Source organism: Oncorhynchus mykiss, chromosome 19 (genome assembly GCF_013265735.2).
Source record: "Oncorhynchus mykiss isolate Arlee chromosome 19, USDA_OmykA_1.1, whole genome shotgun sequence".
Classification (NCBI taxonomy): domain Eukaryota; kingdom Metazoa; phylum Chordata; class Actinopteri; order Salmoniformes; family Salmonidae; genus Oncorhynchus; species Oncorhynchus mykiss.
Window position 1 is genome coordinate 23,616,150 of NC_048583.1, and position 23,294 is coordinate 23,639,443.

Sequence of the window (23,294 nt, forward strand, 5' to 3'; positions counted from 1 at the left end):
AGGACAATGACAACATAGTGGAGAGACCTGAAAATAGCTGTGCAGCAACGCTCCCCATCCAACCTGACAGAGAATCTGCAGAGAAGAATGAAAGAAACTCCCGAAAAATACAGGTGTGCCAAGCTTGTAGCGTCATACCCAAGAAGACTCGATGCTGTAATCGCTGTCTAAGGTGCTTCAACAAAGTCAAGTCAAGTTTGCTTTTTCATTATGGGGTATTTAGTGGTGATTCACAAAAAAAAAACAATTTTATAAATTTTAGAATAAGGCTGTAACGTAAAAAAATGTGGAAACAGTCAAGCGGTCTAAATACTTTCCGAAGGCACTGTATTGTCTTCTGCAGCTGAAACCGACACATCTTCGTTGTACTAGAAAAACCTTTACTGGTTGTTCTGATTTATACACATCACATTGTGATGGAGACATGGAAAGGCCTATTTTCAGAGCCGATGGAAATCATGCTCTGTACATCACGTTAGCCTATATTTAACATCAGTTGTCATGGCAGTTTTTATACGAAAGCCAAGGGGAAATATTGGAATTTGGGATAAAGGGTGTTTCAGGGTTCATGGCTCGAAATGGATGAGACTGTTGCTCTAAAGCGCTCTACACACTTTACCCAAACAGAACGACGGAGCATCTTTTATGGTCTGTTCCACAATTTGTGCCGAACAAAGCAGAAAACGAAGCTTGGTTGCTGCGTATTGTGTAAAGTGTGTAGCAGCCTTAAATGACCTATATACAGACACAGATAAGGGAACTGCTTTGTTCCTCCACCCCCGCCTGGATTATTAATAGCCTAGTAATAGTATTTCTATGATAAATACTGTCCGCTGCCCCCAGACCCAGTCACCACCTTATGCTATATGTCACGTGATATGGACATGAGGGGGATGGAGGCGTAACTTCAGCCAGAGGGGTAAAGGCCCCCAAGGGCCACATCAGAAATGCAAGGATGACAAGGTATTGTTATTGTTATTTTTATAGGTTAGAATTAATAGAAAAAGTGTTTTTGAATTGGTTTTGTTTTTATTGTCTCACGTCTTGAAAATGTCAACAGACCAAAAATTGTGGAAATTGTTAATAATAACTGTCTTAGCATCACTACTTATATATATATATATATATATATATATATATATATATATATATATATAAACGCAACATATAAAGTGTTGATCCCATGTTTCAAAGCTGAAATAAAAGATCCTCGAAATGTTCCACACACACAAATGTGATCCCTGTTAGTGAGCGTTTCTCCTTTGCCAAGATAATCCATCCACTTGACAGGTGTCGCATTACAAAAAGCTGATTAAACAGCATGATCATTGCACAGGTGCTGCTTGTGCTGGGGACAGTAAAAAGCCACTGAAAAATTTGACACACAACACAATGCCACAGATGTCTGAAGTTTTGAGGGAGTGTACAATTTGCAGGCTGACTGCAGGAATGTCCACCAGAGCTGTTACCGGAGAATTTAATGTGCATTTCTCTACCGTCAACATCGTTTTAGAGAATTTGGCAGTACGTCAAACCGGCCTCACCAGGACCTCCACATCCAGCTTCTTCCCCTGCGGGATCATCTGAGACCAGCCACCCGGACAGTTGATGAAACTGTGGGTTTCCACAACAGAAGAATCTGCATGCTCTTCATCCTCACCAGGGTCTGGACTTGACTGCAGTTCGGTGTAACCGACTTTGGTAGGAAAATGCTCACCTATGATGGCCACTGGCACACTGGAGAAGTGTGCTCTTCACGGATTAATCCCGGTTTCAACTGTACCAGGCAAATGGCAGATGACATCGTGTGGGTGAGCGGTTTGTTGATGTCAACGTTGTGAATAGAGAGCCCCATGGTGGCAGTGGGGTTATGGTACCTTTTTGTAAGGTAGCTGTGACCAACGACTGCATATGTGTATTGCCAGTCGTGATATTCATAGATTTGGGCCTAATGAATTTATTTCAATTGACTGATTTCCTTACACAGTATGAACTGTAACTCAGTAAAATCTTTGAAATTGTTGCATGTTGCATTTATATTTTTGTTCATTGGCTTTTTCCACAGTTGGCAACACCGTCTCACTCATACCACAAATACTTGGCTTCCAATATCACCCACACCACAAATTCCATTTAACTTCTAATCTTGCCTATGAAAGCCAGACACTGATCCATTGATCTGCCCATTGACTGATGATGTGGATATGACCATTGAGACAGAAAAGATTCAACTTAGACACCATGACACCATGATCCCATGTAATTAATGTTTACCCAACTGTTGCTGTTTCATCATCTCAGTAAAGGGTGTGAATAGTGCAGCAAAAATGTCCTTCCCACACATATTGCATCATTACTCATCATCTCAAGTACAATTGAAGAGTGTTTGGACAGACATAAGCGAGACAACCTATGACAGAATGACACATTTTTACCTTGTCAGCTCGGCGATTCAATCCAGAAACCTTTCAGTTACTGGCCCAACGCTCTAACCACTAGGCTACCTGCCGCGATATCATCAGATATCATATTAAAAACGGCTAACATTTGTCTCCACCATATGGCAAGATTTCTACAATTGCAGGAAATTAGCTGTAAAATGTAGAATTTTTTGTCCCAGAGTAGAATTGCATCAGATTAGTTATAAAATTGCAAAGTCTTCTCTCCATCCCATGGAAAAATTTGTAGAATTGCAAAAAAATAGATTTAAAACGGCAACATTTTCTCTATGCTCCATGACAAAATGTGTAGAATGGTAGGAAATTAACTCCAAAACTTTTTATTGTCTTCGCTGTCAAGAGGAGGGCAGCTACAATGTTTTGCTTGAAGGTGGGCCCCCCAACAAAATATCACTTTAGGCCCCCTAAAGGATTAGGGCTGGCTCTGACTGCATTTATGGATGTGGGGTTAGCAGACCCACGAGCCACTGCGGCCCCTCATGACGAGTTCAGATTTTTTTGTGGCCTCCACCCCCATCAAAGTTGCCGTCCCTGACCTAAGTGGTTAATAAGGAAAGTATTTTTCAGTCTTTCCTTTTCCCTCTCTCACGTGACCTCTCTCTGACTAGAAGTGAAAAGGTCTCTTAACTTACACAGCTAGTTGATGAGTCAACACAGCATGACCGTATAAGGCCTTCCTGTCTTTGAAGAAACTATTTTGTGAAGCCATTACCTTTCTGATAATCTATTCTATCTGAAAACACTACTAGGTTATGTCAACCTACGTGACTGCTGCATAAGGAAATAAGGAAATGGTCCAAAGTTAGCAATGTTTGCACAATCCTCAGTCCCTCTTAGACCTACTTCCAATAGTGATACCGATGTGGTAATATTGGGGCGGCAGGTAGCCTAGTGGTTAGAGCGTTGGGCCAGTAACCGAAAGCTTGCTGGATTGAATCCCTGAGCTGACAAGGTGAATCTTGTCTGTTGTTCTGCCCCTGAACAAGGCAGTTAACCCACTGTTCCCCGGTAGGCTGTCATTGTAAATAAGAATTTGTTCTTAACTGACTTGCCTAGTTAATAGCTGTCAGGCTACTTTTAATTGGAAAGCAAATGTTTTTGTCTGTGCTGCACCCACTGGCCTCCTTAGCCATATTAGCCTTGCTAATATGCTCATTATTATTGCTCATTATGACAGAATAGACCAAGTTATTTTCCTAGAAAAACAAGAGAGACAAAACAAGCTGAAAAACAAACAGCTGACATCATCGAATACCTGTGGTGGCCTTTTGGTGGCGTGGGAGAAAACAGACTGAGGTTGGAGTTGAGCTTAAGCACATAACCAGCCATTTGGTTGGCGTGCTCTCAAACACTCAAACACACAATGGGCGAGTGTCTGGTGAGGGAGGAGCAGAGATTTACCATACCTGTCAATCACAGGTGTTGAGATGCTAGGCAGCCAAGCAAACCAATAGTTGTAGTCAGTTGCCAATAAAGGCTGGACCAGAAGCTGTGTGTGTGTGTGAATGTGTGCGTGTATATGTTGTTGTGTGTGTGTGTGTGTGTGTGGGTGTGTGTGTGTGTGAATGTGTGTGTGTGTGTGTGTGTGTGTGTGTGTGTGTGTGTGTGTGTGTGTGTGTGTGTGTGTGTGTGTGTGTGTGTGTGTGTGTGTGTGTGTGTGTGTGTGTGTGTGTGCGCGTGTGCAGAGTGCAATTACTATGCTTGGCCCACACACTCTCACACCCTCCCCTACTTCCTCTCAAGTTGGCATAGTAGTGTATCACTCTGCTTATCAGAAACAAATCACCACCCAAATCACCACCCAAATCATGTGTGTGTACACATGTGTGCGTTAGGAGAGAGAGAACGAGAAAGACAGAGAGACAGAGAGACAGAGAGCAAGAGCGAGCTCTTGAATAGAAAGTGAAATCCTTTGACAAAAGGCTGCTTTTCCAGTCATCCAACATACAGAAGAACATTTTCTGAGTTTAACCATAAATGTTTCCTTCATATTGCAACAAAACAAACAACCTATGGGATCAACTGTAGATACATTGTATAAGCTAATTAAACATACTGTAATAAAAAAAGTGAGACTTCATAGTTTACTTTAATGTGTGGCTGATGACATATAGGAGAGCAATACGAAGCATAGTACACAAGGCTACATTATATAGGCTAAAATAGATTAGTACACAAATGCAGAGTTGTGAACTCGAGTCAAATGACTTGGATTCGAGTCTGACTCGAGTCACAAATGTGATGACTTGAGACTCGATTTGCTAGAAAATAAAATGACTTGGACTTTTATTTATTTAACTAGGCAAGTCAGTTAAGAACAAATTCTTATTTACAATGACGGCCTACCCCAGACGACACTGGTCCAATAATGCACCGCCCTTTGGGCCTCCCAATCACGGCCGATTGTGATACAGCCTGGAATTGAAACAGGGTCTGTAGTGATGCCGCTAGCACAGATGCAGTGCCTTAGACCGCTGCACCACTCGGGAGCCCACTTGGGAGACTTGGAGCCTCATGACTCGGGACTCAACTTTGACTTGAGAGAGATGACTTGAAGTTATCGGGTGAGGTTTTGTAGTCATTTGTTACTCATTTTGTGGCACAGAGTCCATGTGGATTACTCTACACTCAGCCAGAGACAATAGCTGCAGCAAGGCACTTGCAAAAAAACAGATTGGCTAGTGAAACGCACACCCGGCCCTCTGATTGGACCAGCAAACTGTCAATCAACACTGGTCGGGTGAGCTACCGAACATATTTCTGATTTGCAGTACAGCTATAGGATTGGGTGCAGTGTAGGGAGAGAGGATTGCCATAGTAAATAAATATGAAGCTCCAAAAATTGTCTGGTGATCAAGAATATTAACTGTTTACTTTGCAAGCTCACCAGCAATGGGTCAACAATTACTAGCATAGGCGTACTGGTCTTTTGGTATGTAAAAATATATTGAAATGTATAATTTACTTATGAAGCTTGCATTTGGAATTTGTTGTTAAAATACATTTTTAGGCAACTGTGGCGAAGAGGCACTGCTTTCCACTTGCGCTCTCCAAACTCCCTCCAGTGGAGAGTGCTTTTTTCTCTTGTTGAAATATTTGCTGTTGCTTTCACACGTTTAATGCATATGTGGTAAATCTATATTCCATGTAATACTACAATAATTGCTAGCGTTTTATCATTCCATCTCCGTACCGTTTAATGCTACACATAGACAAATATTTTTATCTGTTTCATGTTTAATAGACCTATGACACATTGTCATTTAGCCAACCATTTCTTACTCTGATCTGTGTGGGAGCAATGTTTATTGTGCACATGAAGACTAATGAGGTAGAAGTTCTGTTTTTTCAATGTATAGTTTCCTTTGTTCATATTTCCCGAGTTATGTTTCAGTTCTGTGTGTCCGGTTTCTATGTCTATGTCATTTTTGTTGTGCGTAATAGGAGCACGGACACCTCAGTGTGCATAGAAATAGGCCACCTGGCCTGCTTTGGAGTCAGAACATAGAATACGATGCAATTATTGTTCCGTGTATGGTATGCAGGACTTAGACTTGATTTGAGTCTCGACCCGTTCTTCTTGTTACTCGACTTTAGACTTGGAACTTGAGACTTGGTTGTGACTCGGGCCCACCTCTGCACAAATGTGTTTCAACAAATGATTCATATATCACAGTACTTAAAAAAAGAGGACATAAGACATAGAACATGATTAATCAAAACCAGTGAACATATGGACACCCATATGTTCCCCACTATTTTGGTTTTGATCAAAACAACCTCAAATCTCCTGCATCATCAATACTGGAAATTCTGAGGGTGGGAAAAACAACAAATACCTATTTTTTTAATGTAAACTTACTGTAATACACACATCCACACCCACACATACTGTATACACACACACACACCAACATGAAAAAATACTATGGTATAATATGGTTAAATACTATGGTTAATTCCTATATTGTTGATATAAAGAATACTTGTTGGTCTGTGGTGTGTAATGAGGAGTTACTATTCCAGTTACTAATAAGCATGCACCCATTAAGAAAATGACTGTAAAAACTGTTAAATTCCTGAAACATTTTATGGTTGAGTGGGATGAGGCAAAAGGAACGGCAAATAAGTCTGACTGCACAACCGATTGGCAAACGTACTGCAAATTGAGACATCATGTGACTAAATTGAATAAAAAGAAAAAGAAACTACACGATAAATGCAAACTTCATCATCAAAGCATCACACGGAACACATCCACAGCCAAACTCATTCCATGAACCAGTCAAATAACAGGTTGTGCTGACAAAAAACAAAACATAAGTTAACGACCTAACAGACTTGTTTACAATGTACGATATCTCTTCTGGAGCTCTGTCAGAGTGACCATCGGGTTCTTGGTCACCTCCCTGACCAAGGCCCTTCTCCCCCGATTGCTCAGTTTGGCCGGGTAGCCAGCTCTAGGAAGAGTCTTGGTGGTTCCAAACTTCTTCCAATGACAGAGGCCACTGTGTTCTTGGGGACCTTCAATGCCGCAGAAATGTTTTGGTACCCTTCCCCAGATCTGTGCCTCGACACAATCCTGTCTCGGAGATCTACGGACAATTCCTTCAACCTCATGGCTTGGTTTTTGCTCTGACATGCACTGTCAACTGTGGGACCTTATATGGACATTTCTGTAGAATTTACTGTAGAGTTTTGGAAGTCTGTAGTATATACAATATTGTTCTACAGTATACTACATAATTCTATAGTAAGTACTACACATGATTGAGGTATACTACAGTGTGTAGTATAGCATTCTACAGTATACTACAGTTTACTAAATTAAGTACTGTAGTATTCTATAGTAAACTGTAGTATTTTTTCATTTGGATAGGCACATGCACACACATGGTGTGTTCAAGAGACAACTGGGATCTCTGAAAAAAACTAGATCAAATCCTGACATCAGTGAAGAGAGGGCGGTGGAAAGCATGGCCCAACCCTGTAGTGAGTCAGCCCTGACTGGCATTGGCACTGACATAGTTAAGTCAAAGCAGTTGTGGTTTGGGTCTTGGCAGAGATCATATCACCAGAGAACAATTCTTGAACCCGTGTCATAGCATTTGTAAGTTACTTTTATACTTTTTACCAGAGGGTTGTATTATGAGTCTGTGAGGGATATTTTCACCTGTGCTATTTCTCCTTCAGCCAGGCACCAAGGTTCCCCATGGCGGGAGAGACCATCCATGGTCACAAGTTCTTCATCGGTTTCAGAGGCATAGGGGCAAACCAGTGTATACTGGCAGCTAGAATAGAAGCCAAAACTGCCATGGTCTGCAAGGTATGACACAGTGATAGTATATGGAAAGCACACACACACACACACTTCTCTCTCTCTGTCTACATACACTCTCTCTCTCTTTCTATCCATATAGGCATTTTGCGGTACCTGTTGTATTCGGCGCATGTGACAAATACAATTTGATATGTATTTACTTACCTACCTACCAACCAGTCGATTACTATTTTACCTTAGTCATACCGGCCTCCTCTCACCCCACCTGTCAACGCCCTGGCCCGCATTCTCTCTTGATCTTTACCATTACACACGGATAACACAAACCCAAACACCATTCTCCTTCAAACACACATCATTCCCATACATCCAACCCAAGGTCTCTAATCAGCGAGGCACAGCACAGCATGAAAAACTTTCACCAAAGTAGCTGAAGCCCCACCTCTGTCAAGAACAAAGGGCCAGATCGATATGCAAGTACAACGCAAGAGCGGCTCTCCAGGCATGGGCACAGCCCAAAAATAGATGCCTAGGCTTTTAAGAAACATCGAAGGAGGAAGGCCGCACTTCAAACAAAAAGGGGGCCAAGGCTGCCACTGTATTGCTACTACCGCTGCATACTACACATCATAGGCAGTTAGGGCACAGATGCCTCTTTGGCTTATTGTTTGAAAGCGTAGGATAAAAGTGGAGAGCCTGAGGGCGAGGTGGGGACCCCGTTGACGCCCCCCGAGTGAGTTTATGATGTGGACATCCCAGAGCGGATGGAGTGAAGTGGGGAGGATGAGGGAGGAGAGGTGGACATGAGGAGGCGTCGGACGGGTGGGATCGTCATATCTTGAAGGCTTGGCGCGATGGCCATGTGTGTGTGTGTGTGTGTTTGTGTATGTCGATATGTGTGTGTGTATATGTGTGTGTGTACATGTGTTTGTGTTGAGTGACGGCACTTTGCCAGTATGCCAGCGGGGTACAAGAAAATACAACCAATTCTGTTGATATCTCATGTATGGCTTAGATCAGTGTTTTCAAAGTTTCATCATGACATTTTTCTTCCAGGTTGGCAAAGACTTTGGAGAAAACTAAATTGTGAATTTGAAGGACAATGATGTATTCACAGGTTGGAACACCAAAACTTATTTCAAAACTAGCTTAAAACTGAACAGATAGACGTGATTTCATGGCATGCATCATCCCAGACCTTGATCGAAATAGTATGCTTGGTTTAAAACTATGCTTGGTTTAAAATTAAGGTTACGCAGCATAATTGAACCAATGAAATAGTCCCAAAAGTGTCAAACAATTAAAAATTAATGGTTACATTATATGTATTGAAATGCTTAAAATTTCTTATTTTTTTCTCCCTCTCTATGCTGCCACTGCTGCCACTGTTTCTGCCTCTATCATTGTCAGTGATGCAAGTAAACAAGGGCACTAGGCCCTGTTGGAATGTTAACCCCCCCCCCAACAAAATAACATACACACGATCACTCACTCATCGAATGTGCACGTTACTCAATCAGACACACACATACTGTACATATGCTTTAATGAGGAGCATGATTCGTTGGATGTGTGCTAACATACAAACAGACACACACACACACACAGTAAGTGCATCTGATTGGGGAAATGATTAGCAAGTACCACTCTACTACTTCCATATAAACCCTACTTACCACAGTGTAAAATAAAATAAAAAATAATAATAATGTTTTCATGGGGAATTCAGAAATCTAATCGACTTTCCTACAGTTCCTACTGCTTCCACTGGATGTCACCAGTTTGTAGAAATTGGTTGAGGTTTTTCCTTTGTGTAATGAAGAAGTACCATAGCTCAGAACGAATGTCACTTCATGTGTACCTTTTGATAGAGGCACGTAAACCAGAAAAGTAGCTTCAGATTGTTTTGCTCCTTAATTGAACACAGATCATCCCGTCTTCAATTTGATCGATTATATACATTTAGAAATACCAAAAGTTGTATTACAAAAGTAGTTTGAAATGTTTTGGCAAAGTTTACAGGTAACTTTTGAGATGTTTTGTAGCGACGTTGAGTAAGTTGGAAGTGGTGTTTTTCTGGATCAAATGCGCCAAATAAATGGACATTTTGGATATATATCGACGGAATTAATCGAACAAAAGGACCATTTGTGATGTTTATGGGACATATAGGAGTGCCAACAAAAGAAACTCGTCAAAGGTAAGGCATGATTTATATTTTATTTCTGCGTTTTGTGTCGCGCCTGCAGAGTTGAAATATGCTACTCTCTCATTGTTTACTGTTGTGCTATCATCAGATAATAGCATCTTATGCTTTCACCGAAAAGCCTTTTTGAAATCTGACATGTTGGCTGGATTCACAACAAGATTTAATTTGTTATCTTGCATGTGTAATTTAATGAAAGTTTGATTTTTATAGAAATGTATTTGCACTTGGTGCTCTTCATTTTCCCTGGCTATTGGCCATGCAAGGCCCAGTACATCACTGGGACCAAGGTTCCTGCCATCCAGGACCTATATAATTTGGCGTGTCAGAGGAAAGCCCATAAAATTGTCAGAGACTCCAGTCACCCAAGTTATAGACTGTTTTCTCTGCTACTGCACGGCAAGTAGTACCGGAGCGCCACGTCTAGGACCAACAGGCTCCTCAACTGCTTCTACCTCCAACCCATAAGACTGCTGAACAATTAATAAAATCCCCACCAGATAATTTACATTGACCCCCCCCCCCCCCCCCCCCCCCCCCCTCCCTTTTGTACACTGCTGCTACTCGCTGTTATTATCTATGAATAGTCACTTCACCACCACCTACATGTAGAAAATACCTCAACTAACCTGTACCCCCGCACACAGACTCGGTACCGATGCCCCCTCTATATAACCTCCTTATTGTTATTCTTATTATGTTACTTTTTTATTATTACTTTTTATTTTAGTCTACTTGGTAAATATTTTCTTAACACTTCTTGAACTGCACTGTTGGTTAAGGGCTTGCTTGTAAGTAAACATTTGACCGAGGTTGAAAACAATGGTCTATGGTCATTTCCGTTCGAACTGAATCCAGGAAATATATTTATTTTGTGGATACATTTTCAAAAGACGACGTGAGAGGATATATATGTAAATAGTTTAATTGCAATTCCTTTCCTGAATCCACTGAGCAAAAGTGGTTCAAGGATCTCAGGCCCCACACGCTTCAGCTAACAAATGAACAGCAGGTCGGTTCGACAACCTAGACGAGTATTCAAAAATACCCAAGAGAAAACACTCCCAGCTAATTAATTTAAGGTGCATAGTGTAGGAGTACTAAAAGAAAAGTCAGAGGAGATTGGAGCATGTCCAAGGCCCAGTCCAACAATGTGGCAGAAACTCATGTAAGATCGACAGGAAAGTAGCAAGCCTTACTGTAACACAGACAGACTCAAGTGGTGTGTCCACCCACATATCAGCTGGTGCATTATATCACCTGGTTCTACTTGCAGACACAGATGCAGATATGAAGGGAGTCCTGGCTAATTTTACAATATACGCAGAGAAGACACAAACACAGAAACACACATATGTTTTCGTATGCAAGGCCAAGTGAACTTTCTGTCCTGTCATCATCTTTCTATTGGGCCACTTCCAGTTGTGTCACGTCCGCAGGGGAGATCGCCATCGTGATCGTGGCCGGCACCGATCTGTGGCGGGCCCTGTCAGCCCGGATGCATGCCAAGGTGCTGGTGTGCCAGCTGGAAGTCAGCCCGCACACCTCCCTGCAGGCCCTGCTCCTGGCCCAGGAGAACAACGGTCAGTCTGGACATCTGTCTTCGTACTGTCTAAGTCTGTCTGTCTGTCTTGGAAAACAACAGTACATCTGGATGTAGGTCACTGCGCTCTATCATCATTAGCACCCCAATCTATTCTTGGACTGCGTCAGGGTCACACAGACATCTGTGGAGTTGGGACATCTGGCCCTGGTGTCAGAGGCCCATTATTAGTAACCATCACCAGCATACTGTAACGGGCACTCAATCACAGATGGGCAATCTGGGCAACCCATATGGCACCGCAAGCCATCTCAGACATGCCACCCCTGATATCATACACCTCTGCATGGATTATGCCAATCAGCCAATAAACTCCCTCTGCCAAGGCATTAATAGGCATCACTGCATGAAGTGAAAGGAGCCACTGTGAAGTGATAGTGATGATTGCAGTGCTCTGGATTACGTGAATCCCCCCCCCCCCCCTCCACCTGGTGGGCTCGCTGCTGCCGGGTTTACGCATATGACACCTCGGGAGATTTCCACAAGGATGAAGAAATAAACAGATATGTAGAAATAACTTTCCATAGTTGTGGTCTTGCTTCTTGCTTTTTCACTATCTACACTTGGTGTTGCTTCACATAGAATCACTGGAGGAATTCTTCAAAGATTTAATCATTTTTAAAGATATTTATGTATTCATTTACTGTGTACAGTATGTACTATACAGCCCAATGGGATTGGTTTCATTGTGACGCACTGTTTTAATAAAAAATGTCATACACTGAATATGTATTTCTTTTTTTGCCTGTGTGTCCTCTTCCACCAACAAATTAATATGTTGTTTATTCTCCATCTCTGTCTCTATATCCTTTCACTCTACCTCATTAGAAAGGTGGGGGGTAATTAGATGAACCTGTAAGGGGTAATGCATCTAGCCAAAGCTCTTTCTCTTACTATCTCTCTCCCTTTTTTTCTTTTTTTTCTCACTCTTACTTTCTCTCTCTCTCTCCCTATTTCGCTCTTTCTTTCCCTCTGCTTCTATCTCTCTTTCTTTTCTGCTATCTGTTCAAGAGGCAACTTTGCTATTTTCTTACCAGACGCAATTAGAGCCCATTATTAAACCCTCTCCAAACGCCCCTAGTGACCTGTGTGTGTGTGTGTGTTAGACACTGTGTAACGTCTGCTTCCAACTCACACTCTCAAACCCCTGAACGCAGCTCACTGTCCAGCCCACTTTCCAGATCACACTCTTAAACACATAGATCCCCTGAAAGCAGCTCACTCTCAAGATCCCAATCACCGGAATTCTGATCACTTGTTCACACACCTGTATGTCACTATCACACGCTATTTAGTTCAGTTCTTTGCACCCCATCATTGAGAGGTGTTGTTTGTTTTGTGACACTTCTATTTGGAGAGCTGTTTTTTTCCCCGTAATTTAATCCTCCTGTGTATGATAGTTTTGGCCTGACTCATTAACGATGCCTTTTGCATTTCCTGTTATCAACTTACTGCCTGATCTCCCGGATGACATTACTAGCCTTTTCCCTGCCTGTACTGTTGCCTTTTTGGACCTCCTGTGTATGACCTTCTGCCTGTCCCTGGACCCAGCTACCTGCCCTTTACCAATAAACACCTACACTTGAAACCAGCTCTTTGTCTCCCATTGTGTTCACGACAGATTGTGCTTACAGTATTTCTCTCTTTCAGGCCCGATCCCTCCTTTTTCTCTACTTCTCTCATTCTCCTCTTCTGCCTCTTTGAAACACCTGCCTTCTCTTTCTTTCTCTATCACTTTATCCATCCCTACATTTCTGTCTCTCATCATTACAGTTTTCAAACACTGCTCTCTGTGTGTGTGGTGTGTGTGTGTGCATATGCAAATACATTGGAGGATAGCAATCACAAATACACGCAGCTTAGCCAACCTAACAGACCAAAAGACCCAGGTTGTGTTGCAAATGGGATCCTATTCTCAATATAGTGCACTACTTTTGACCACGGCTCACACTGTTAAAAATTACTTTTTGGATCAACCCCCCAAAAATACTTCAACATATTTTTTACAGAAGACCTTCACATTTAGTAACTGCAATATCATAACCAAGCTATGGCTAACTTAACTTAGAAACCTTATCAGGCTCTTTAGGATCACATGCAATTATACAAGTACTGTATCATTACAGATACTGACAGTGTACAAGTTCCAGCTTGAATAACAAATACAGTAGGCCACATTAATTGGAATGTCACTCTCACAAGTGTGCAAAAAGAACTAACTGAAATCCACGCCCCCAATAAGCCACTCTTCAGATAGGTTGACGCCTACTACAATGCCTCCACTGCTATTCAATGCTCATGGGCATGATAAATAAAAATCGGACAAATAGAATAGAATAGGTTGAATGAACCAAAGCGTAATTTTTCATCATTCCAATCAGTAAAAACACATAACATGAACAACTGCGCCTTCCCACTTCTTACAGTGCATAGGGAATTAGGGTGCCATTTGGAATGCACTCCCAGACAAATTTCACTGTGCCTTTAAACAGCTTAGAAAATTCCAGAAAATTATGTCATGGCTTTAGAAGCTTCTGATAGGCTAATTGACATCATTTGAGTCAATTGGAGGTGTACCTGTATATGTATTTCAAGGCCTACCTTCAAGCTCAGTGCCTCTTTGGAATCAGGAAGTAAACAAAAAATTTAATTTTGCACTTTAAAAGGCTATGAGGAAAATTTGCATTGTAATTTCACTATACTTCCTGAGAATTGACTACATGGTAATGAAGGACCCCAACCCTGCAGAGCAGTCCCATAATAAACAACAAGTCCCTAATGTCTCAGTCAGTCATAACCATAAAGAGACAATGACTAGGCCCAAAGTCGGAAGTTTACATACCTTAAGGGAACATTTTGACATTTCGTGTAGGGCAGGACCTACCGGGAAGTCATCGAATTAACTTTGTCGGACATTCGGTTTCCGTTTTATAAAATAATCAAATTTTGGTCATTTTTCCGCTGTCCCGGAAATTCCCTCAAGAGGGCATAAGGAATCATATTGCAATTGTACAAAACATCACGAATCATGACGGGGCCTTATCTCGAAGCCGAAACTTGGTGAGCGTAGGTTTGGCATAATGGGCAGTTGGCCCCGAACAAGATGGCGTCTAGGCCTCAACGGTTTTTGAGTTATGGCCATTTCTCTGGGATTAAAGGTCCAAAATGAAAATAGAGAAATTATTTTTCCACTTCACGTCAAAGTCAAGGAGCCTCCGGTGTCAATAAAAAAAGAACCAGCCATTTATCTATCGTCATTTAAGAGAAATCGTACAATGACAAATTGGTGATGTTCACAAATAGCCGTTTTTTTTTTCAACAGTTACAGATCCAGTTGCAGGGTGTTCATACGAATCTTTTTAAAGTGTGCTGCGGAGCTCTGCGAGATTTCTGTGGTTTTCTATGATTCTCTGAAATAACACACACTCACTAAACCCTCCATAAATAACTCAGTTCTTAACGTAAAGACTTAGAACTCAGGATTCTGTAAAGGCATACCCCAATCAGGATATGAGTTTATTTGTAGCTTCCTGTGCCAACCGGAAGTACCTTAAATGGTGTTATAGTGGCAGTTCCCAAGGGTTAAAAAGGTCAGATATTTTCAAAACTTCATATGTGTGATTAGGCAACCCCCATAAACTGTAAGTCAGTCATTTCTCCCAACAGATGTCAAAGAAAAGTTCTCACACACACAAACAGCAAGGATGGAGTGACAAAGTGCGGTGCTTAAAGACACAGAGAGCAGGCAATGGCATTACCATAATCCCTAGGCCGTGCCGAGTTCAACGAGATATCCCGCTTGACCGTAGCCCGCTCGGTCTAGGCGCAGCAACCATTAGAAAAGTAGGCCCAAAATGAAGCCTGCCCCACAATGTCATTTGCTTTTGGGTGACAGTGAGAGAACCGTTAGGGTGAGAAGCACAATTCGACCTCAGGTACGTTCCTAAGGTCCTTCCGATCCGTGCAAGCCTAACCTTGACCGTGTGGCCTTAACCCTTAACAGTTAAAAGAAGGTGTTTACATCAAACAGTTTGCATTGACATCTCTCCCCATAGGAATACATTGCCTGCACCCCTAAATTCAAACTGAAGCCTATGTGGGTTATGAATGCCGTATGAACCTGTCTTCGGTGACAGTCCATCAGGCCACTATGAGGTCTACCTGTGTTGATTCTAAGTTTTCCTGGACCAACCGGAAGTTGTTAAAATCACCCTAAAAGTGTATATCCATGCCCTGCCTGCAGTTTGATAGACATAGTGCATTCAACCCTGTGTAAATCAGTCAGTTCTTAATGTAAAGACTTAAAACTCAGGATTCTGTAAAAGCATACACCAATGAGGATATGTGTTGACTTATAGCTTCCTGTGCCAACCGGAAGTGCCATAATTGGTGTCTCAGGGGCTGTTTCGAAGGGTTAAAAAAGTCAGATCTGTCCAAAACTTAATGTGTGATTAGGCAACCCCCATGAACTGTAAATCAGTCATTTTTCCCATAAAATTTCAAAGGAAAACTAAACCACACACACACACAACTTGGAAGGAGGGACTGATTGGAGTGCGTAGAGACAGACAGTGGCTGTAATAGTTAGCTTTGTTCGAGCTAAAAAAGAACCGGCAGATCTAGAGTTCCGAAACTTTAGAAACCTGTTCTAGACCTCCGGTCGATAGTGCGTGGTGAGTTAGGTTGCTCTAGAAGGTTCTCAAACCGAGAAACAGCCTTGTACATTTGCAATGACTTCAATTCATTTTTGCATCACGAAAATGACGACATTTAGAAATGTCCCAGAGTCGCAAGAATAGGTGCATTGCGACTGTCTCGGCCCATATAGACAGACCCCAACGTTTCTGTCCGATAGCTCATTCAAGGACCCCGTAGCAAGTCATGGATTTTCAGCACCAATTAGGGTTTTGCTCGGACACCAAATGACCTATCGAGCCGAAACTTGGGATTCGGGGTCGCCTCAGCTAGGCCTACACATAACATAAGAAATGGACCCGCAGCTAGAACGTAACTACGTGTTTTATGTTTTTTTTATGGTTTGAACCGAAGGCGTTGTGAATTTTGGGCCAGCTCTGAAGTATGTAATAGTTGGCTTCTAAACGAGTTGGAAAAAGTGGGTTTGGTGTCAGTTTGTATCAGTTTGGTGTCAGAATGATATCTAATTGACTGATGGACTCTTGTCCACTTGACTCTTGTCCATTTGCAATATGTTTAAACATTGAGGTGCCATCACCAAAGTGACATTCTGAAATCAACCTTAACGAGTGATTGAGATGAACCAGAATCACTGCCCAGTCATCCCGAGTTCATCGGGCCAGTCAATTTCACATTCCTGCAGGATTTTTATAGCATGACAAATTCGTGATGGTACCTGCCCATTGAACCATATTGCAAATGCACAGTGACTTTGCAAAAGTGAGAAAACATAAACAAATGGACATAATGAAATCATGAAAACAATGCGTATCCATCAGAATATTTTAAACAGTCCATAAAGCACTCAGGACGGCCCCCACTGATAGAGGGCCGTAGTAGGGTACTCCCATAGCGGGCATGGATGACAGGAGTACCGGTAAATGTATTTAAAACAGTATTTTAATTTTTGGGTTACCAGATGCACATTTCAAATCACCAGTTGCATGGAGGAAAATCACAATCTGCATCCATCGTCATATTTTGAACTGCCCATAAAGCACTCAGGACGGCCCCCATGGATAGAGGGCCGTAGTAGGGTACTCCCATAGCGGGCATGGACAATAGGAGTCCCGTTAAATGCATTTACAACCATATTTTTATTTTTGGGTTACCAGTTGCACAACAATGCACGTGCATTTGCAATATGATTCTGTAGTGAAAAAACATCACCAAATGGACATGATGAAATCAACACAACGAGTGATGGAAAGGAACAACTATCACTGCCCGGCCATCCTGTGTTCATCAGGTCAGTCAATTTTGCAATTTTGCAGTATTTTTGAGCATGTCAAATTTCTTTTGGCATTTGGCCAAAGAAAAAGTGACTTTTGACTTCCTATGAAATCATATTGCAAATGGACAAAACATATGCCTTATGCACAAGTAAAAAAAAAAATTATGACAATGAAAGTTGACAAAAGTATAGTTTGAGCAAAGTATAGTTTGACTTTTGAGCATGCCAAATTCGTGATGGTAAATTCCCATTGAAACATATTGCAAATGCACGTGCATTTGCAATATGATTCAATAGTGAAAAAACATCACCAAATGGACATGATGAAATCAGCACAACGAGTGATGGAAATGAAGAACTATCACTGCCCGGCCATCCCGAGTTCAGCAGTTCAGTCAATTTTGGCCCCAAAAAAAGTGACTTTTGACTTTTGACTTCCTATGAAATCATATTGCAAATGGACAAATCATGTTCCTTATGCACAAGTAAAAAAAAAAATCATTATGATAATAACATTTTACAAAAGTATATTCATACAGTTCTTACTGACTTAAAATCGAAACAATTTTGAAAAACGGTCCAGAAAGCACTTTTTTACGAGGGTGATACGTTTTTTTTTAAAAGTTCACATTTTCGACTTTTGACTTCATATTAAATCATATTGCAAATGGACAAAACATATGCCTTATGCACAAGTAAAAAATAAATAAAAAATTATGATAATAAAATACGACTAAAGTATGTTGATACAGTTCTTATACGTGTGTAATTGACACAAAATTCGAAAGAATTTTGAAAAACGGTCCAGCAAGCACTTTTTTAAGGGTGTGTGAAGATTTTGACAAAATTTTGACATTTTTGACTTCCTATGAAATCATATTGCAAATGGACAAAACATTTGCCTTATCCGCAAGTAATAATATATAAAAAAATTATGATAATAAAATTGGACAAAAGTATATTCATACAGTTCTTACACATGTGTAATTGACAAAAAAAAATCGAAAGAATTTCGAAAAACGGTCCAGAAAGCACTTTTTTAAGGGGTGATACGTTTTTAACAAAAAAATCATATTTTCCAAATTTTGCTTTTGGATGTTGACTTGGGTTGCATTTCCAATATGAAAACCCCCGGTGGAGCGCACTCGCCACCTGTTGGATTTTTTAAGTGTTACAACTGGCACTTGCCATATGGCATTTGCAATCAACTTTACACGAATCAACGCCACATTGGGTGGTATTGGACATTGTGTATATGGTTTGTCCAATGCTAATGTTTTGCCATTCATTTTTGTCCATTTCAGGGGGGTATTCCCTTACATTCACTTAGGTTGGAGTCATTAAAACTAGTTTTTCAACCACTCCACACATTTCTTGTTAACAAACTATAGTTTTAGCAAGTCGGTCAGGACATCTACTTTGTGCATGACACAAGTAATTTTTCCAACAATTGTAAACAGACAGATTATTACAGTTATAATTTACTTCCTGATTTGATTTGCCTAGGTCCAGTAGTACCATTACTACTATTACCGTTACTGTAGTGACCTTGATTTGAGTGAATTAGAATAGAGTTGACCCCAACCCTGTTGTAATGTCAAGTGTATTGGGCACACATGTTATTGTTTGTGCAATTTTGTGCACTGTCTCAAATAATCAAATACTCTGGTCCCTCTTTCCCTAATTCCTCCCACTCTCATCTGTCTCTCTCATCTATGCTTGTGTATCAAAAACAGTATAAACTAAAGAGGCACCGCCAGTTCAGGTGTACGGCCAACGCTATCACCCTGTTCCTCACCAATATCTTGAGAACCATCTGCCATCTGTTCACATCGACCACATCACCAGAGGAGGATGGTTCAATCACAGTCCAGAGCAATGCTTGTGACACATTGCTCTGGACTGTGGACTCCCTAAAATCCGTGCACGGGTAGCATTCCAGAGAGACATCAGAGACTGTAACGTTCTTTGCTTCACGGAAACATGGCTCACTCGAGAGATGCTAACGGAGTCGGTGCAGCCAGCTGGTTTCTTCACGCATCGCGTCGATAGAAACAAGCATCTTTCTGGTAAGAAGAGGGGCGCCTTATGCCTTATGCCTATTATGCCTATTATGCCTTATGATTAACGAGACGTGGTGTGATCATAACAACATACAGGAACTCAAGTCCTTCTGTTAACCTGACTTAGAATTCCTCACTATCAAATGTCGACCGCATTATCTATTATCTATTATCTAAGGGAATTCTCTTTGATTATAATCACAGCCGTATATATTCCCCCCCAAGCAGACACATCGATGGCCCTGAACAAACTTTATTTGACTCTATGCAAACTGGAAATCACATATCCTGAGGCTGCATTCATTCATTGTAGCTGGGGATTTAAAACAAGGCTAATCTGAAAACAAGACCAGGGCTGGTAAAACCCTGGATCATTGTCATTCTAACTTCCGTGACGCATATAAGGCCCCACCGCCCTCTTTTCGGAATAGCTGACCACGACTTTTTGTTGCTCCCTGCCTACAGACAGAAACTAAAACAAGAAGCTCCTGCGCTCAGGTCTGTTCAACGCTGGTCCGATCAATCTGATTCCACGCTTCAAGACTGCTTCGATCACGTGGATTGGGATATGTTCCGTATTGCGTCCAACAACAACATTGACGAATACGCTGATTCGGTGAGCGAGTTCATTAGAAAGTGCATTGACGATGTCGTACCCATAGCAACAATTAAAACATTCCCAAACCAGAAACCGTGGATTGATGGCAGCATTCGCGTGAAACTGAAAGCGCTTTTAACCAGGGCAAGGTGACCGGAAACATGACCGAATACAGACAGTGTAGCTATTCCCTCCGCAAGCTAAGCGCCAGTATAGAGTCAAAGTAGAGTCGCAATTCAACGGCTCAGACATGAGGTACAGTATGTGGTAGGGTCTACAGTCAATCACGGATCACAAAAAGAAAACCAGCCCCGTCACGGACCAGGATGTCTTGCTCCCAGACAGACTAAATAACTTTTTTGCCCGCTTTGAGGAGTGCCACTGACACGGCCCGCAACCAAAACCTGCGGACTCTCCTTCACTGCAGCCAATGTGAGTAAAACATTTAAACGTGTTAACCCTCGCAAGGCTGCAGGACCAGACGGTATCCTCAGCCGCGTTCTCAGAGCATGCGCAGACCAGATGGCTGGTGTGTTTACGGACATATTCAATCCATCCTTATCCCAGTCTGCTGTTCCCACATGCTTCAAGAGGGCCACAATTGTCCCTGTTCCCAAGAAAGCTAAGGTAACGGAGCTAAACGACTACTCACTTCCGTCATCATGAAGTGCTTTGAGAGACTAGTCAAGGACCATATCACCTGCACCCTACCTGACACCCTAGACCCACTACAATTTGCTTACCGCCTAAATAGGTCCACAGACGACGCAATCGCAACCACACTGCCCTAACCCATCTGGACAAGAGGAATACTGTTCATCGACTACAGCTCAGCATTTAACACCATAGTACCCTCCAAACTCATCATCAAGCTCAAGGCGCTGGGTCTCGACCTCGCCCTATGCAACTGGGTATTGGACTTCCTGACGTGCCACCCCCAGGTGGTGAGGGTAGGTAACAACATCTCCACCCCGCTGATCCTCAACACTGGGGCCCCACAAGGGTGCGTTCTGAGCTGGGTCTTTCAGCATGACAATGATCCCAAACACACCGCCCGTGCAACAAAGGAGTGGCTTCGTAAAGAAGCATTTCAAGGTCCTGGAGTGGCCTAGCCAGTCTGCAGATCTCAACCCCATAGAAAATCTTTGGAGGGAGTTGAAAATCCGTGTTTGCCCAGCAACAGCCCCAAAACATCACTGCTCTAGAGGAGATCTGAATGGAGGAATGGGCCAAAATACCAGCAACAGTGTATGAAAACCTTGTGAAGACTTACAGAAAACGTTTGACCTCTGTCATTGCCAACAAAGGGTATATAACAAAGTATTGAGATAAACTTTTGTTATTGACCAAATACTTATTTTCCACCATAATTTGCAAATAAATTCATTAAAAATCCTACAATGTGATTTTCTGGATTTTTTTTCTCATTTTGTCTGTCATAGTTGAAGTGTACCTATGATGAAAATTACAGGCCTCTCATCTTTTTAAGTGGGAGAACTTGCACAATTGGTGGCTGACTAAATACCTTTTTGCAACACTGTATAGCTCACCCTTCCACTGATGCATTTCCCAAACACACATGCACGCATAGGTTTACACCTTGTACATAGAGGGATATACGCAAGCACGCACACACACACAGGGTTAGAGCTCACCCACATGCTGATGCTCTTCCCAAACACATAAGCATGACGCATGCATAGGGTACACCTCATACATAGAGGAATACAAACACAAACACATTGAGAAACCTGAGTTGAAGAACAGAGCATGTGTTAGGCCACCTCTCTGTCTCTGGGCACTCTGCAGTTTTTTCTTGTCCAGGAAATTCTAATTTGATCTTTAAAAGGGCTGCTTTTTATAGCATTCATCAACTTGAGCTTTGCCTGCAGAGTGAACCCCATGGAAGCCATTGTACCCACTGAAAGAGAACTCAACGAGTTTCTGATTGGCATATAGTTGTAAAGGGAAAGTCTGTGTCGTCAGACGTTGTGGAAATTAGGGTAGCAGGTTTACAATGGCTAATGTAATTTTTGCCATTTATAGCTGATGGATGTGAAGTATGTGATTTATTTTTATGAATCCAGATATTAGTTTTGATATATATCTGAATATAAAACATAGTAAATAGTCCCTTTTAAACCTATGTTTAAGTCGAATTGTCGCTGATTGTCCCATAGGAGGGATTTTTCCAGCACGAAATGCGTAGTTTGTATACTGATTGTAAAAAGGAGTTTTCTAGATGTCTTTTTAGCAACCAGAAAAAATACTAACTGGTTCTCTGACTGGATAACAGTCAAAATATGTATGTCTCAAATGTCATCATAATAAAAGACCGGGTTGTAATCTTGTACAACCAGGAAACCAGTTTACAACATATAAATTACGTCATTCGGATTTTGTCAACTGGGTTGGTGTCACGTTCTGACCTTAGTTCCTTTGTTTTTGTCTGTGTTTTAGTATGATCAAGGCGTGAGTTGGGGTGGGCAGTCTGTTTGTTTTTCTATGTTGGGTTTTGAGTTTGGCCTAGTATGGTTCTCAATCAGAGGCAGCTGTCAATTATTGTATGATTGAGAATCATACTTAGGTAGCCTGGGTTTCACTTTTGGTTTGTGGGTGTTTGTTTCCGTGTGAGTGTTTGGGCCACACGGTACTGTTTCATTTTGTTCACATCGTTTATTGTTTTGTTCCAGTGTTCAGTTTGTTTATTAAAAAGACATGAACACTTACAACGCTGCACCTTGGTCCTCAGTGGAGTGGAATGGAGTGGAATGGATTGTTCTGTGGTAGCATTTACCTGATATGTACTGTACCGTTTGAGTAGGATAAAGTCCCTTCGGAAAATATTCACATTTTGTTACGTTACGCCTTATTCTAAAATGGATTTGTTAAAACAATACCCCATAATGAAAAAGCAAAACCAGTTTATTTTATTTTAGCATTAAATATAAAAAACAAATACCTTATTTACATAAGTATTCAGACGCTTTGCTATGAGACTCGAAATTGAGCTCAGGTCAAAATCAAATCAAATCAAATGTATTTATATAGCCCTTCGTACATCAGCTGATATCTCAATGTGATGTACAGAAACCCAGCCTAAAACCCCAAACAGCAAGCAATGCAGGTGTAGAAGCACGGTGGCTAGGAAAAAC